Genomic DNA, 17,522 nt, shown 5'->3' with positions numbered 1-17,522 from the left:
AGTGACATCTGGGGTCTTAAAATGCTAGCAAGCAGCCATCTAAGATGCATCAATTGGTCTCTACCCACCTCGAGCAAAGGAGAATGAAGAATACCAAAGACACAAGGTAATTATGAGCCCAGGAGACAGAAAGGACCACATAAACCAGAGACTACATCAGCCTGAGACCCGAAGAACTAGATAGTGTCCAGCTACAACCAATGACTGCCCTGACAGGAAACACAACAGAGAACCCCTGAGGGAGCAGGAGAGCAGTGGGATGCAGACCGCAAATTCTCATAAAAAGACCAGACATAACCATCTGACCGAGGCTAGAAGGACCCTGGAGGTCATGGTCCCCAGATCTTCTGTTAGCTCAAGACAGGAACCATTCCCAAAGCCAACTCTTCAGACAGGGATTGGACTGGACAATGGGATAGAAAATGATACTGGTTAAGAGTGAGATTCTTGGATCAAGTAGACACACGAGACTCTGTAGGCAGCTCCTGTCTGGAGTGGAGATGAGAGGGCAGAGGGGGTCAGAAGCTGGCCAAATGGACACGAAAATATAGAGTGGAGGGAAGGGGTGGGCTGTCTCATTAGGGGGACAGCAACTAGGAGTATATAGCAAGGTGTATATAAATTTTTGTATGAGAGACTGACTTGATCTGTATCCTTTCACTTAAAGTACAAAAAAAAGTTTGAGAAAACTGAAGTTTAGAGAAGTTAATGCTGTTATTATATACCTATATATATCTTTTTTAATTTAGCAAAGCACTCAATCATCTTCATAAGTTATTCTTCATAGTAAAATCATAGGGTAAGACAATATTCAAGTTCTCATTTTTTTCAATTCTCAAGGTCACAAAATAAGTGAGGAAAATTGCTGCAATGAGGATTCTGAATCCTCAGTCCTAGTATGTGGCCAAAGCAGGTCAGATTTTTTCCCAGAGGACAAATATACACATCTGTAGTAATTGCCCATGTTACAAGGCTGGGGTGGGGAAGAGCTAATAAGTGATTACAAAATAGAAATACAAAGTGCTGAAGAAATGCAAAACATCTACAACAGTAATTAGTTTTAATCAGCAGCTCTATAATGTTTGCAGCTTTCAAAATTCAGTTTGGGAGTTTAATCACTCCATCTCAACAAATAAACTAACCTCGCTCTTTATCAGACTCTACTGACAACCTGTCCCTCATTCCCCCCAGCTACTAAAGACCCTCCCCCCACACCCATTCTTATACCCAGGTGATCAGCAGTGGAGGAATGCTGATATTTACAGGAAAAAAGAGGTCTGCCTGAGCCTTTGGCCTTTCAAATCCCTGAATTTCAAACAAAATTGGATACAAGGGCCTACAGAAGCACATGTTGTTGCTGTTGTTAACTGCCGTTAAGTTGGCCCCCAGCTTATGGGGACCTTATGCACAATGGGATGGGACTGTTTGATCCACAGGATTTTCATTGGTTGATTTTTTTTCTGGATGTAGATTGTGGGTCTTTGTTCCTAGTCTGTCTTAGTCTATAAGCTCTGCTGAAACCTGTTCAGTATCATAGTAATATAATATGCAAGCCTCCACTGATAGGTGGGGGGTGGTAGCACTTCAGGTGCACTGGCTGGGAATCGAACTCAGGTCTCCTGCATAGAAGACAAGAATTCTACCACTGAACCACCACTGCTCTTGGAGAAGTACATATATCCTTCGAATTAGAATTCTCTGACCTCCTCTACACAGCAAAGTTTCTTTGGGAAGTATGGGCACGCAAAAGCACCTGTGTATACTGGGAAATTTAGAGAGTCACATGCATGGCCAGGGCAGGATACATGCTCGGGAAGCTCAGAAAAGACCTGAGAAAACCCTAGGCTTTCACAAGTGGCTATCTCCAGGTTTGGTGCAAGCAGGAATTGAAGACCAAGGCAGAGTTGTCAATGGCCTGGTTAAGTGTTAAAAGAGTGCTCCAGCACAGAACCAATATGCAAAGACTTGGACTTTTTTTTTTTTTCCTCTTGGCATTCGGGGAACTCTCTCTCAAAACACTGACTAAATGCAATTGCAGCCTTCAACAATCAATAACAGCAAACCCTGGGGGAGAATCTGATTTCAAGAGTTACAATATTAAAATATTCAAATGCAGAGTTTGCAACAACAACAACAACAAAAATCACAGGACAAACAGGAGAATATGACTTATTTGATGGAAAAAAAAATTTTGACAGAAATTGTCCCTGAGGAAGCCCAGACATTGGGCTTACTAGACAAAAAGACTGTAAATCAACAGTCTTAAATATGCTCAAAGAGCTTAAGTAAACCACAGACGAAGAACTAGAAAATGATGTAAGAGCAAAATGAGAATATCAATAAAGAAATAGAAGTTATAAAAAGGAGTCAAACAGAAATTATGAAGATGGAAAGTACAATAACTAAAATGAAAAACTCACTAGAGAGATTCAACAGCAGATTTGAACAGGCAGAAGAATCAGGAAACTTGAAGAAATGGCAATTGAAATTACTGAGTCTGAGTAGCAGAAAGGAAAAGGAATGAGAAAAAGTGAAGCAAAACTAAGGGACTTGTGTAACACCATCAAGTAGACCAACATATACATTATAGGAGTCCTAGAAGGAGAAAAGAGAGAGAAAGGGGCAGAAAGAATACTTGAAGAAATAATAGCTGATTCAGGGACCCCTGATGTTCTACAGATTTTTCATCTTGTAAAACACAGAGCCAGAAGATGATGCTGATAGGGTGGAGAGTTGGGTTCTGAAGCTAAGAATTTCAGAGATCAAAAGTTAGGACCATCTGAGAAAAGCTAGCAGAGCAGGCAGTTATTTGCTGGGAGGATATGGGAAAAGCACAGATGTCTGTAGATACCAGAAAGAAAAATAAACACTGTGGAAAAACAAACGTATATAGAAAAGTTTAAAAGAGGGACTTTTAACAAAGGATGTTTGGGAAACAATCTATTGGAGTTTAGTATTCTGACTAGCATTTATGAAAGGGGACAGCCAGAATAGCCTTCATACTGCAAACCTTCAACTTCTCTGTTTATCCCATCCTGTGCCACTTAACAATTGTGTATTAAATACCTACCATGTGCCAAGGAAAAAAGAAGATGACAAAATAATGGCTGAAAACTTTCCAAACCTGACAAAAGAAATTTGACATCCAAGAAGCTCAATGAACTCTAAGTAAGATAAACACAAAGAGATCCACATTGATACATATTATCATCAAACTCTCAAAAAGATAAAGAGAAAATCTTGAAAGGAGCAAGAGAGAAGCAACTTATCATACACAGGGATGGATCTTCAATAAGAGTAAAACCCAATTTCTCCTCAGAAACCATGGAGGCTGGAAGAAAGTGGGCTGACATATTTAAAGTGCTGAAAGAAAAAAAAAAGTCAACCAAGAATTCCGCATTTGGTAAAATTATCCTTCAAAAATGAAGGGTCACTTAAGACATTCCCAGATAAATAAATGCTAAGGAAATTCGTTACTAGTAGACCTGCACTACAAGAAATGCTAAATGGAGTCCTTCAGACTGAAATGAAAGGACACTAGACAGTAACATGAACACATATGAAGAAATAAAACACCAGTAAAGGCCATTACATAGGTAAATATAAAAGGCAGTATTATACTTTTTTTTATTATACTTTTGGTTTGTAACTCTTTTTTTCCTATATGATTTTTAAGGACAATTCATAAAACAATAATAATAAATCTTTTTAATGGGCATACAATGTATAAAGATGTAATCTATGACAATAACAATATAAAGGCGGAGGAACAGAGATACATAGAAACGGAGTGCTTATATACTATTGAAACTAAGTTGGTATTATCCAAACTAGGTTTTCATAAGTTTAAGATCTTAGTTGTAATCCCTAAAGTAATTACTAACAAAATAACTAAAAAATTTAAGTGTCATAGACTGAACTGTGTCTGCCCAAAATACGTGTCAACTTGGCTAGGTCATGATTCCCAGTATTGTGTGATTGTCTACCATTTTGTCATCTGATGTGATTTCCCTATGTATTGTAAATCCTATCGCTATGATGTAATGTGATGGATTAGTGGCAGTTATATTGATGAGATCTACAAGATTAGATAGTGTCTTAAGCCAATCTCTTTTGAGATATAAAAGGGAGAAGCGAGCAGAGAGGTGGGACCTCATACCACCAAGAAAGTAGTGCCAGGAACAGAGCGTGTCCTTTGGACTTGAGGTTCCTGCGCAGAGAAGCTCCTAGATGAAGGGAAGGCTGATGACGCAAACCTTCCTCCAGAGCTGACAGAGAAAGAAAGCCTTCCCTTGGAGCTGATGTCTTGAATTTGAACTTGTAGTCTCCTAGACTGAGAGAGAATTAATTTCTCTTTGTTAAAGCCATCTACTTGTGGTATTTCTGTTATAGCAGTACTAGATGACTAAGAGTACAGGGCAGTTATTTTGTAGAATATCCCTCTATTTGATTTTATCCAATGTTTTCGTATGACTAGATTCAAGCTGTATATTTATGGCAGGAATACAATGGAAGTGATGTTGTGTTTTTAGTGCATTATATTACCCGTTACTGTCGCTGTCGAGTTGATTCCGACTCATAGCAACCATACAGGACAGAGTAGGACTGCCCCATAAGGTTTCCACAGAGTGCCTGCCTGGTAGACTCGAACTGCCAACCTTTTGGTTAGCAGCCATAGCTCTTAACCACTGCGCCACCAGAGTTTCCACATAATATTAGGAGACATATAATTTGATTTGTCCCAGTGTTGGTGATGTTAGCTTTTGGTTTAAGGTCGTGTCTTATCTTGTGGGAAGATATTCTGCGTCTATGAAAAAACCCTTTTCCTCACTAAGCTTTCACGCACTAGTTGTAGCAACCATTATAGATTTTCTAATTTCATTATTCCTTCCATACTCATAAGCTAGCATTCTTTTGTAAGGAAGAACTTCCCCTTCTCCCATATTTATTTTATTAATACAGAAGAAATGATTCTTATTTTATTCAATGGGCTATAAATCGATGGCACTGGGTCTGGGTTTATAATCCATTATTATCACTATTTATTTTGACACTCAAATTGTCTGAGACTTCGCCAGTGGTAGCCCTTTTAAGTTGACTACAGTGTCCTTTTGAGATGTCTTTGTGATTGTTTGAGCACCTCTTTACACTATGGTGCTATAAGATGAATCAGGCTAATCTTATACTTTCTCTGACCTAGCTCCTCTTTTAAAGAGTATTGAGATTTGTTCTTGTAGACACTGGCACATCATGTTGATCCTTTTCAAGGCCTTTTCTAACCTTTGTAATGGTAGGACTAGAGTGGCCCTTATTCTAGGTCTACAGTAGTCCTACCCTATGGCTTGGCTTTCCTGGAACATCAACTGAGTGCCCACAGTATTCACTGAGGCCTCTCCATTTTGATCAATTAGAACTACCACATCTAGAAGCACTGAGAAACCTCCACAAATTCCATTCAGTTCACAGCTTTCCAGCAGCCGTCCTGAGTCGGACCTTACAGAATCTCATTCTGAGCACATGCAGCTTATTATTCAGCCAGAAAACTTAATAGACACTCTATGCATATTTCTGTAGCTCCTTCTCTGTGAAGCTGCCTTCTCTCAGGTTACCTACTCTACAAATTCCACCTACCTCAACAGCTAAAAATGCTGATCTCTGCCTCCCGAGCTCAGCTATACAGCTGTATTCTGCTTGGACTCCACCTCACCACATCATATTCCACAAAGGGTCCCCAGACACAAAGCTGGGGTATCTTTGCAGCTTTTCTCATGTGTTCCTCCTATCTAAAAGATCATAGTCCATTTCTGCCACATATGCAAACAGTTTGTGTATATATTTTGTCTAATTCTATACTTCTTTACAGCAGGAGGGTTAATGGGATTCAGTCACAGGTTAATTGCCTGAAGTGAATTCAACATCTATTTCTTACAGAAATTGTATGTTAAATGTGATCATACACATTGAGGTGCAGTGAATTACTTAATATGCCCTTCTAACCATAGTCTTGGAGCTCTGGTGGTGCAGTGGTTAAGCACTTGCTACTAACCAAAAGGTCGGCAGTTCAAATCCACCACACACTCTGCAGGAAAAAGATGTGACAGTCTGCTTCTGTAAAGATTACAGCCTTGGAAACCATATAGGACAGTTATGCTCTGTCCTACAGCGTCACTATGAACCAGAATTGACTCAGTGGTCCTGGGTTTAGCCACTGTTTTGTGACTCACACAGAACGATTGAGCAGGACTATGGAAATAAGGTATATGAAACCTGTGATGGTCAGTGTTATGTGTTGGCTTGGCTAGGCCATGATTCCCAGTATTGTGTGGCTGTCCTCCATTTTGTGATCTAATGTGATTATCATTCATTTTATGTGTTGGAAATCCTAACTTCTATACGTTAATGAGGCAGGATTCCCCATAACCCATTGCCATCGATTCTGACTTGTTGCGATCCTACAGGACAGAGTGGAACTGCCCCATAGAGTTTCCAAGGAGCACCTGCTGGATTCAAACTGCCGACCTTTCGGTTAACAGACATAGCACTTAACCACTACGCCACCAGGTTTTCCAAGGCAGGATTAGTGTGGGGTATATCTGGAGTCACAGCCTTGCAGGAGGACATGACTCAAATCCTACCTTTACTCAAGTCATGCCCTTCTCTGGGGTGTGGCCCACATCCAATGCAAATATGTGCATATTGTGGTAGGGCTCTCTCTTTCTCTGAATTTGGATTCTGTGTCTGGCGCATTATTGTCTGACCTCCAATTCTTGGAACTTGAGCCAGCGGCTTGTCGTTTGACCTGCTGATTCTGGGATTTGCCAGCTTCCAAAGCCTTGTGAGCCAGCAGCTTGTCTGGCGTGCTGATTTGGGTTCATCGGCCCCCTGTGGCCAAGTCAGTCAGGAAAAGCTTATACCTGACCAACAGATTTGGGACTTGCCAGCCTCCACAACCTCATGAGCCATTTCCTAGATACAGTTCATGAGTTCTGTGAGACGCTATAGTAAATTATCCCAAAAATAGGAGAGAAAGTTCTGAGGGGAGGAGAAATAGTTGATACTAGAGATGATGGAGCGGTACAGCAGTTTGGAAAAGTTGGACATTTGGGACATCTTTAACCTCCACTCATTGGAACCAGATATGTGCTGATCCTTGCAGAAGAAATTATTCATTCACAAACACACATACAATTTTTTAAAATTTCATTGCAAAAGTCACAATATCTACATTCTCATTAAATTCAAGAGCAGATCAATACTGGAACTAGTCAAAACAATTAAGTTAGACAAGAAAAATAAGAGATACACGAATTAGAAGGGATTCCAAGGAAATGAACTAAAATTTTTAATCCTGTGGAAAGAGACGATGGAAAAGTTCAATATCATCAGTCAGAACAAGGCCAGGGGCTGACTGTGGAACAGACCATCAATTGCTCATATGCAAGTTCAAGCTGAAACTGAAGAAAATCGGAGCAAGTCCATGAGAGTCAAAATATGACCTTGAGTATATTCCACCTGAATTTAGAGACCATCTGAAGAATAGATTTGATGCATTGAACACTAGTGACCAAAGACCAGACGAGTTGTGGAATGACATCAACATCATACATGAAAGCAAGAGGTCATTGAAAAGACAGGAAAGAAAGAAAAGACCAAGATGGATGTTAGAGGACACTCTGAAACTTGCTCTCGAACGTCGAGCAGCTAAAGCAAAAGAAAGAATTGATGAAGTAAAAGAACTGAACAGAAGATTTCAAAGGGTGGCTTGAAAAGACAAAGTAAAGTATTATAATGACACGTGCAAAGAGCTGGAGATGGAAAACCAAAAGGGAAGAACACACTCGGCATTTCTCAAGCTGAAAGAACTGAAGAAAAATTCAAACCTCGAGTTGCAATAGTGAAGGATACTATGTGGAAAATATTGAACGATGCAGGAAGCATCAAAAGAAGATTGAAGGAATACACAGAGTCATTATATCAAAAAGAATTAGTCAATGTTCAACCATTTAAAGAGGTGTGCATATGATCAGGAACTGATGGTACTGAAGGAAGAAGTCCAAGCTGCACTGAAGGCATCGGCAAAAAACAAGGCTCCAGGAATTGATGGAATATCAATTGAGATGTTTCAACAAACCGATGCATCACTGGAGGTGCTCACTCGTCTATGCCAAGAAATATGGAAGACAGCTTCCTGGCCAACTGATTGGAAGAGATCCATATTTATGCCTATTCCCAAGAAAGGTGATCCAACCGAATGTGGAAATTACAGAACAATATCATTAATATCCCACACAAGCAAAATTTTGCTGAAGATCATTCAAAAACGGCTGCAGCAGTAGATCAAAAGTAACTGCCAGAAATTCAGGCGGGTTTCAGAAGAGGACGTGGAACCAGGGATAGCATTGCTGATGTCAGATGGATCCTGGCTGAAAGCAGAGAATACCAGAAGGACGTTTACCTATGTTTTATTGACTATGCGAAGGCATTCGACTGTGTGGATCATAACAAATTATGGATAATATTGTGAAGAATGGGAATTCCAGAACACTTAATTGTGCTCATGAGGAACCTTTACATAGATCAAGAGGCAGTTGTTCGGACAGAACAAGGGGATACTGATTGGTTTAAAGTCAGGAAAGATGTGCGTCAGGGTTGTATTCTTTCACCATACCTATTCAATCTGTATGCTGAGCAAATAATATGAGAAGTTGGACTATATGAAGAAGAACGGGGCATCAGGATTGGAGGAAGACTCACTAACGACCTGTGTTATGCAGATGACACAACTTTGCTTGCTAAAAGTGAAGAGGACTTGAAGCACTTACTAATGAAGATCAAAGACCACAGCCTTCGATATGGATTGCACCTCAACATAAAGAAAACAAAAATCCTCACAACTGGACCAATGAGCAACATCAGGATAAATGGAGAAAAGATTGAAGTTGTTACGGATTTCATTTTACTTGGATCCACAATCAACAGCCATAGACGCAGCAGTCAAGAAATCAAAAGACGCAATGCATTGGGTAAATCTGCTGCAAAGGACCTCTTTAAAGTGTTGAAGGGCAAAGGTGTCACCTTGAAAACTAAGGTGACCCAAGCCACGGTATTTTCAATGACATCATATGCATATGAGAGCTGGACAATAAATAAGGAAGACTGAAGGGGAATTGATGCCTTTGAATCATGGTGTTGGCGAAGAATATTGAATATACCATGGACTGCCAAAAGAACAAACAAATCTGTCTTGGAAGAAGTACAACCAGCTGACACCCTGAATTTGGACTTGTAACCTACTAGACTGTGAGAAAATAAATTTCTCTTTATTCAAGCCATCCATGTGTGGTATTTCTCTTATGGCAGCACTAGATGACTAAGACATGTGTTTAAACTTTTTCTTGAGTTCTTAAAATAGTGGTCTTATACAATATTTGTCCTTTTGCAACTGACTAATTTCACTCAGTCTCCCAGATTCCTCCATGTTATGAGATGTTTCATGGATTCATCATTGTTCTTTATCATTGTGTAGTATTCCACTGTGTGAACATACCATAATTTTTTTATCCATTCACCATTGATGGGCACCTTGGTTGTTTCCATCTTTTTGCTATTGTAAACAGTGCTGCAGTGAACATGGCTGTGCATATATCTATTCCTGTGAGGGCTCTTATTTCTCTAGGATATATTCTAAGGAGTGAGATTGCTGGATCATATGGTAGTTCTATTTCTAGCTTTTTAAGAAAGCACCGAATCGATTTCCAAAGTGGTTGTACCATTTTACTTTCCCACCAGTAGTGTGTAAGTGTATCAGTCTCTCCATAATCTCTCCAACATTTATCATTTTGTGTTTTCTAGATTAATGCCGTGAGATGGTATCTCCTTGTAGTTTTGATTTGCATTTCTCTAATGGCTAAAGATAGTGAGCATTTCCTCAAATATCTGTCAGCCGTCTGAATGTCTTCTTTGGTGAAGTGCCTGTTCACATCCTTTGCCCAATTTTTAACTGGGTCATTTGTCTTTTTGCTATTGAGGTTTTGCAGTATCTTACAGATTTTAGAGATTAGATGTTGATTGGATTTGTCAATTTTTTTTCCCAGTCTGTAGCTTTTCTTTTTACTCTTTTGGTGAAGTCTTTGGATGAGCAGAGGTGTTTGATTTTTAGGAGCTCCCAGTTATCTAGTTTCTCTTTTGGTGTTTGTGCATTGTTAGTAATGTTTTCTGTGCTGTTTACAACATGTATTAGGGCTCCTAGCATTGTCCTTATTTTTTCTTCCATAATCTTTATCGTTTTAGATTTTATATTTCGGTCTTTGATCCATTTTGAGTTAGTTTTTGAGTTATGGGTCTTGTTTCATTTTTTTGCAGTTGGATATCCAGTTATGCCAGCACCGTTTGTTAAAGACACCTGTCTTTTCCTCACTTAATGGACTTCGGGCCTTTGTCAAATATCAGCTGCTCATAGGTGGATGAATTTACATCTGGAATCTCAATTCTGTTCCATTGGTCTACGTATCTGTTGTTGTACCAGTAAAAGGCTGTTTTGACTACTGTGGCAGTATAATACGTTCTAAAATCAGGTAGTGTGAGGCCTCCCACTTTGTTCTTCTTTTTCAGTAATGCTTTCCATATCTGTGGCCTCTTCATATGAAGTTGGTGATTTGTCTGTCCATTTAATTAAAAAATGCTGTTGGAATTTGGATTGGGATTGCATTGTATCTATAGATAACTTTGGGTAGACTAGATGTTTTCACAACGTTGAGTCTTCCTATCCATGAGCAAGGTATGTTTTTCCACTTATGTAGGTCTCTTTTGGTTTCTTGCAGTACCGTCTTGTAGTTTTCTTTGTATAGGTCTTTTACGTCTCTGGTTAGATTTATTCCTAAGTATTTTATCTTCTTGGGGGCTATTGCAAATGGTATTGATTTGATGATTTCCTCTTCAATGTTCTTGTTGGTGTAGAGGAATCCAACTTATTTTTGTACGTTTATCTTGTAACTCTGCTGAAATCTTCTATTAGTTTCTGTAGTTTTCTTGAGGATTCCTTACAGTTTTCTGTGTATAAGATTATATCATCTGCAGATAGAGATACTTTTACTTCTTCCTTACCAATTTGGATGCCCTTTACTTCTTTCTCTAGCTTAATTGCTCTAGCTAGGACCTCCAGCACAATATCGAATAAGAGTGGTGATACAGGGCTTACTTTTCTGTTTCCCGTTCTCAAGAGGAATGCTTTCAGTCTCCCTCCATTTAGGATGATGCTGGCTGTTGGCTTTGTATAAATGCCCTTTATTATGTTGAGGAATTTCCCTTCTATTCTGATTTTGCTGAGAGTTTTTATCATGCATGGGTGTTGGACTTTGTCAAATACCTACTCTGCATCAATTGATAAGATCATGTGGTTCTTGTCTTTTGTTTTATTTATGTGATGGATTACACTGATTGTTTTTCTAATGCTAAACCATCCCTGCATACCTGGTATGAATCCCACTTGGTCATGGTGAATTATTTTTTTTTGATATGTTGTTGAATTCTATTGGCTAGAATTTTGTTGAGGATTTTTTGCATCTAAGTTCCTGAGGGATATTCATCTGTAATTTTCTTTTTTTTGTGGTGTCTTTCCTGGTTTTGGTATCAGGGTTATGCTGGCTTCATAGATTGAGTTTAGGAGTATTCCATCCTTTTCTATGCTCTGAAATACCTCTAGTAGTAGTGATGTTAACTCTTCTCTGAAAGTTTGGTAGAATTCTCCAGAGATGCTGTCAGGGTCAGGGCTTTTTTTTGTTGTTGGGAGTTTTTTTAATAACGTTTTCCATCTTTTCTTTTGTTATAGGTTTATTTAGTTGTTCTACCTCTGTTGTTTTGGGTTTCTTTTTACCTCTGTTTGTGTTAGTTTAACTAGGTACTGTGTTTCTAGAAATTTGTCCACTTTCTCTAGGTTTTCAAATTTGTTAGAGTACAATTTTTCATAGTATTCTGTTAAACCAAAACCAAACCAAACCCACTGCCATCAAGTTGGTTCTGATTCATAGAGACCATATAGGATAGAACCACCCCACAGGGTTTCCAAGGAGTGCCTGGTGGATTTAAACTACCAACCTATTGGTTAGCAGCTGTAGCACTTAACCAGTACGCCACCAGGGTTTCCAGTATTCTGATTCTTTTAATTTTAGTTGGATCTGTTGTGATTTTGCCCATCTCATTTCTTATTTGGGTTATTTGCTTCCTCTCCTGCTTTTCTTTTGTCAGTTTGGCCAATGGTTTATCGGTTTTGTTGATCCTTTAAAAAAGAATGAGCTTTTGTTCTTGCTAATGCTTTCAATTTTTTTTCTGTTCTCTATTTCATTTAATTCTGCTCTAAGTTTTATTATTTGCTTTCTTCCGGTGCCTGAGGGCTTCTTTTGCTGTTCTCTTTCTATTTGTTCGAGTTGTAGGGATAACTCTTTGATTTTGGCTCTTTCTTCTTTTTGGATGTGTGCATTTATTGCTATAAATTGACCTCTGAGCATTGCTTTTGCTGTGTCCAAAAGGTTCTGGTAGGAACTGTTTTCATTCTCATTTGATTCTATGAATTCCTTTATTCCATCCTTAATTTCTTCTATAACCCAGTAGTTTTTGAGCAAGGTGTTTTTCAGTTTCCACATGTTTGATTTTATTTCCTTGCTTTTTTATTATTGATTTATACTTTTATGGCTTTATGGTCAGAAAAAATGCTTTGTAATATGTCAATGTTTTGAATTCTGTTAAGGCTTGCTTTATGACCTAATATGTGGTCCATTCTGGAGAATGTTCCATATGTGTTGGAAAAGAAAGTATAGTTGGCTGCTGTTGGGTGGAATGTTCTGTATATGTCTATGAGGTCAAGTTGGTTGACTGTGGCATTTAGATCTTCCGTGTCTTTATTGAGCTTCTTTCTGGATGTTCTGCCCTGCACTGAAAGTGGTGTGTTGAAGTTTCCTACTATTATTGTGGAGCTGTGTATCTCTCTTCTCAATGCGGTTAGAGTTTATTTGTTTGTTTTTATGTATTTTGGAGCCCTGTCACTCACTGGGTGCGTAAATGTTTATTATGGTTATATCCTCCTGGTGTATTGACGCTTATCCTTCCTTATCCTTTGTGGTGGATTTAAAGTCTATTTTGTCAGAAATTAATACTGCCATTCCCGCCCTTTTTTGATTGTTGTTTCCTTGATATATTTTTTCCACCCTTTTAGTTTTAGTTGTTTGTGTCTTTAAGTCTAAGGTGTGCCTCTTGTAGGCAGCATATAAATGGATTGTGTTTTTATATCCATTCTGCCACTCTGTCTCTTTATTGGTGCATTTAGTCCATTTACATTCAGGGTACTTATTGATAGGTATGAGTTTAGCATTCTCATTTTGATGCCTTTTGTGTGTGTGTGTTGTTGACAGTTTCTTTGTTCCACTTAATGTTCTGTGCTAAGTAGTTTTTCTTTATATATTGTCTTTTCTTCTTTTTCATTGTTGTTGCTTTTGTATTTATGTTTTTCTTGTTCCTTATTTTGATGTGTAGGATTGTTAGTTTCCTTTGTGGTTACCTTAATATTTGCCCCTATTTTTCTAAGTTTAAACCTAACATTTATTTATTTATATCGCCTTGACTTCTGCATATGAAAGATCTATGACTACATTTCTTTGTCCCTCTTTATTGTTTTAATGTTGTCATCTTTTACATAATGACATCTCTGTTTTTCTGTTTTGAGCATTTTAGCTTTGATTTATTTTTGTGATTACCCTATCTAGGTTGATATCTGGTGGCTCTGTCCTGTGTTCTAGTCTTGGGTTGTTATCTGATATTATTGTTTTTCTACCACAGGACTTGCTTTGTATTTCTTGTAATTTTGGTTTGGTTTGTGCAAATTCCCTAAACTTCTGTTTATCTGGAAATGTCCTAACTTCACCTTTATATTTGAGAGACAGTTTTGCTGGATATATAATTCTTGGCTAGCACTTTTTTTCCTTCATGGCTTTATATATCTTATCCATTGCCTTCTTGCCTGCATGGTTTCTGCTGAGTAGTCCAAGCTTAGTCTTACTGACTCTCCTTTGTAGGTGACTTTTTGTTTTTCCCTAGCTGCTCTTAAAATTCTCTCCTTATCTTTGGTTTTGGCAAGTTTGATTATAATATGTCTTGGGAGCTAACTTGTGTGGGGTTCAGTGAGCATCTTGGATAGATAGCTTCTCATCTTTCACAATATCAGGGAAGTTTTCTGCGAACAAATCTTCAAGAATCCTCTCTGTATTTTTTGTTATCCCCCCCCCAACCATTCTGTTACTCCAATAGGTTATTTCTCTTGATAAAGTACCACATAATTCTTAAGGTTTCTTTATTTTAATTCTTTTCTCTGATTTTTCCTCAAACAAGTTGTTGTCAAGTGTTCTTTCTTCAGTCTCACTAATCTGACTTCCATTTCCCCAGTTCTGCTCTTATGACTTCCTACTGAGTTGTCTAATTCTGAAATTTTATTTTTAATCTTCTGACTTTCTATTTGCTCTATGGGTTCATGCAGCCTGTTAAATTTGTCATTATGCTCTTCCCTAATCTTAAATTCCTCTAATGCTATGTCTGTGCATTCCTTGGCTTGTTCTGCATTTTGCTTGATTTCCTTCCTGATCTCTTGAAGAGGTCTGTATATTAATCTGTGTTCTACCTCTGGCAGTTCCAGAAGTTCTCTTTTTCTGGAATATTTCTTGATTCTTTGTGTTGGGAGCTTGCTGAAGCCATCATGGTCTGCCTCTTTACAGGATATGATACTGACTTTTGTTTCCAAGCCCTCAATAAGTTATTGTATTTATTTATTTTATGTTTGCTTACTATGTTCTAGCTTCTTGTTTTGATATGCCAAATAGGCTGCTCGAGTGAGCTAGTATGATTATGGGCACCTTTGAAACTCTAATGTCCTGTCTTCAGATGGTTAGAGCTGTTACTAGGTATATGAGCCCAGGAGTCCATTTTCTTTTCTTGTATGGATTCACCTCAGGTATCAAGGTAGTTGGTATCAAGCGTGTGGTGCAGGCTCTCACCTAGAGTCTTAGACGAGCAAGGGTGATTGGTAAGGCATAGGTATCTGGCTGCAGTAGGGGGTCATGCACTGAGCAAGGCAGGGGGCTGAAAACCGCCCTTGAATGTCTGTGAGGAAAGCATGTCCCTGTTCCCTAGAGCGCCAAGGTAGATGAGTTTGGCAGCCGATTATGGACACCCAATGCTGTTGGCTGTAAGGACTGGGAGGCACCACTTATCCTTGGACCCCAGTTGAGGGTGGCTAGGTGGCATGGGTGAAGCCACCAGCTCTCAGGCCCCTGATGTGGGAAGGTGAGGACCCTGCTTAACAGGCAGAATGGTGTCGAACATCACAAATCTGCCTCTCCACCATACGGCTCAAAGAGCAGAAGTTAGACTTCAGGTATATACCCTGATGTACTGTGCTAATGAGGGCCTACGCTGTTGAAATGAGCCTATACAGGTCTATGCAGGGGTGAGAGGCATTCAAAGTCTGTGGACCATTTATGCCTGTGCCTAGGCAAAGAAGCTATGTCTGCCCTAAATTCCCAGCTCAGGGGAGCTGACAGATTATTTTTTCCTGTTAATTTGTTCCTTCTCCAAGGCTGTGAGGATGCCTCATGGCATGGAACAGGTCCTACTTCCAGCACCGGGAAAGTATTTATCATGGAAGCTGGATCAGGACCCAGTGCAGAGCGGGGAAGGGTCAGTTAAATGAGGAATTTTTTCCAAAGGGGTGTTTTTGGATTGCGCAGTAGATTAGACGCAAGTACTTATCTTATGAGGAGAATGCCGCTATTTATTGATTCTGGAGGCGTGAGTGCACTCTCCGCCACTTGATCTGTCTCTCCTGATGTGGAAAACACGTCCTGAATGCCACTGCTTGTCTCATCATGCTTGCATCAGTGGATCTGGTCTGTGGGGTGCCAGGCCAGGTCTTGCAACTCCTCACTGCTTCTGAACTGTCCCTTTCACCCCCTGATGCTCAGTCCAACTCTTTAACTTTGCCTTTGATGTTCAGGGCTCCTAGATTGTCCTGTATAATTGATTCACTTTTTTGGGGGGGGGGTCTTTGTTGTAAGAGGGACTCAGAGTCTGACTACTCACAATTGTGGCCCTGCTCCCCAAGACTATTTTTCTTAATAATTTAATTACCTTTAAAAGATAATCTTCTGTTTAAAGAAAAAATAACACCGTATTGTGGAATTTATAACATACGTAGAAGTCAAAATATGGCAACAATACCAAAAGGCTGGCACAAAGGTTCTTATATGTGAAGTGGCATAATATCACTTGAAGGTAAACTGTGATAACTGGAACACACATCCAATGCATTCTATAAAACCAAAATCACCTTGATACTAAAACCAGACAAAGACATCACAAGAAAACTGCAGACAGATATCCCTCACGTATACAGATGCAAAAATACTTTCTTTTTAAATTTATTTTGCTTTTATTGTTGTGAATATACACAGAACATACAATTCAACAATTTCTACATGTAAAATTCAATGACACTGATTACATTCTCCAAGTTGTGCGACCATTCTCACTCTCTTTGCCAAGTTGTTTCTCCTCCATTAACATAAATTCACCGCCCCCTAAGTCTCCTATGTAATCTTTTGAGTTGCTGTTGTCAGTTTGATCCCAACACTCAAGGGCTCAAGGCAGACATTCCTTACTGTTGTTCGATTTTAAGAAGGCTTCAGGGGATATTTTTTGTTTTAGGTTTAAGGTTTAAAGATTATCTCAGGGCAAGAGTTTCAGGGGTTCGTCTAGCCGTCATGGCTCCAAAAACTATGGATTCCATGAAAATCTGAAATGCTATTCTGCATTTCTGCCCCTTTGATCAGAATTCTTCTACAGAATCTTTGATCAAAATGTTCAGTGGTGGTACCCAGACACCATCCAGTTCTGATCTCATGGCAAAGGAGGCAGTTGTTCATAAAGGCACACATTTCATTTCCTACTCTTATTCCTGATTCTCCTTCTTCTTCTGTTGCTCCAAGAAAATAAAGACCAATTGTTGGACCTTGTATGACTCACTGCAAGCTTTTAAGACCACAGGCACTATGCAACGAACTTGGAGGTAGAACAGAAGCAATAAATACATTATTAGGCCAATTAACTGAGATGTCTCATGAAACCATGACCCTAAACCTCCAAACCAAGGACCCAAATCCCATGAGGTATTTGGTTGTACATAAGCAGCTTCAGCAGCTATACTTTCTTTTTTTGGTAATTGTTGTAAATATATCTATCACTCAATTTTTGGCAATTCTACTTTTACCAGGGGTACAAGTTACTGACAGCAATTGCATTAATAGGTTGTACAAACCTACCCTTGATGCAAAAATTCGTGACGAAATTTTAGCAAATGAAATTAATGACTAAACAAGTTTCTTAGGCTGAGTTCTCTAGAGAAGCTTTATACCAATAAAACATATATACAGAGAGAGATTTACATCAAGGAAATGGCTCACGCAGTTGTAGAGGCTGGGAGGTCC

The 17,522-nt window shown here is 39.0% G+C and overlaps 1 non-coding gene across 1 annotated transcript; it reads right to left on the bottom strand.

Moving 5' to 3' along the window:
• Positions 1-1,589: 1,589 nt before the first annotated feature.
• TRNAR-UCU (transfer RNA arginine (anticodon UCU)) lies at positions 1,590-1,660 on the bottom strand. Its single transcript has one exon. It is a non-coding gene; the product is annotated as a tRNA-Arg (tRNA).
• Between the last annotated feature and the right edge of the window lie 15,862 nt (positions 1,661-17,522).

The sequence above is a fragment of the Loxodonta africana genome, chromosome 9, assembly GCF_030014295.1.
Source record: "Loxodonta africana isolate mLoxAfr1 chromosome 9, mLoxAfr1.hap2, whole genome shotgun sequence".
Taxonomy (NCBI): Eukaryota; Metazoa; Chordata; class Mammalia; order Proboscidea; family Elephantidae; genus Loxodonta; species Loxodonta africana.
The sequence above is the reverse complement of the archived record's forward strand: the minus strand, read 5'-3'. Positions and strand labels throughout refer to the sequence as shown.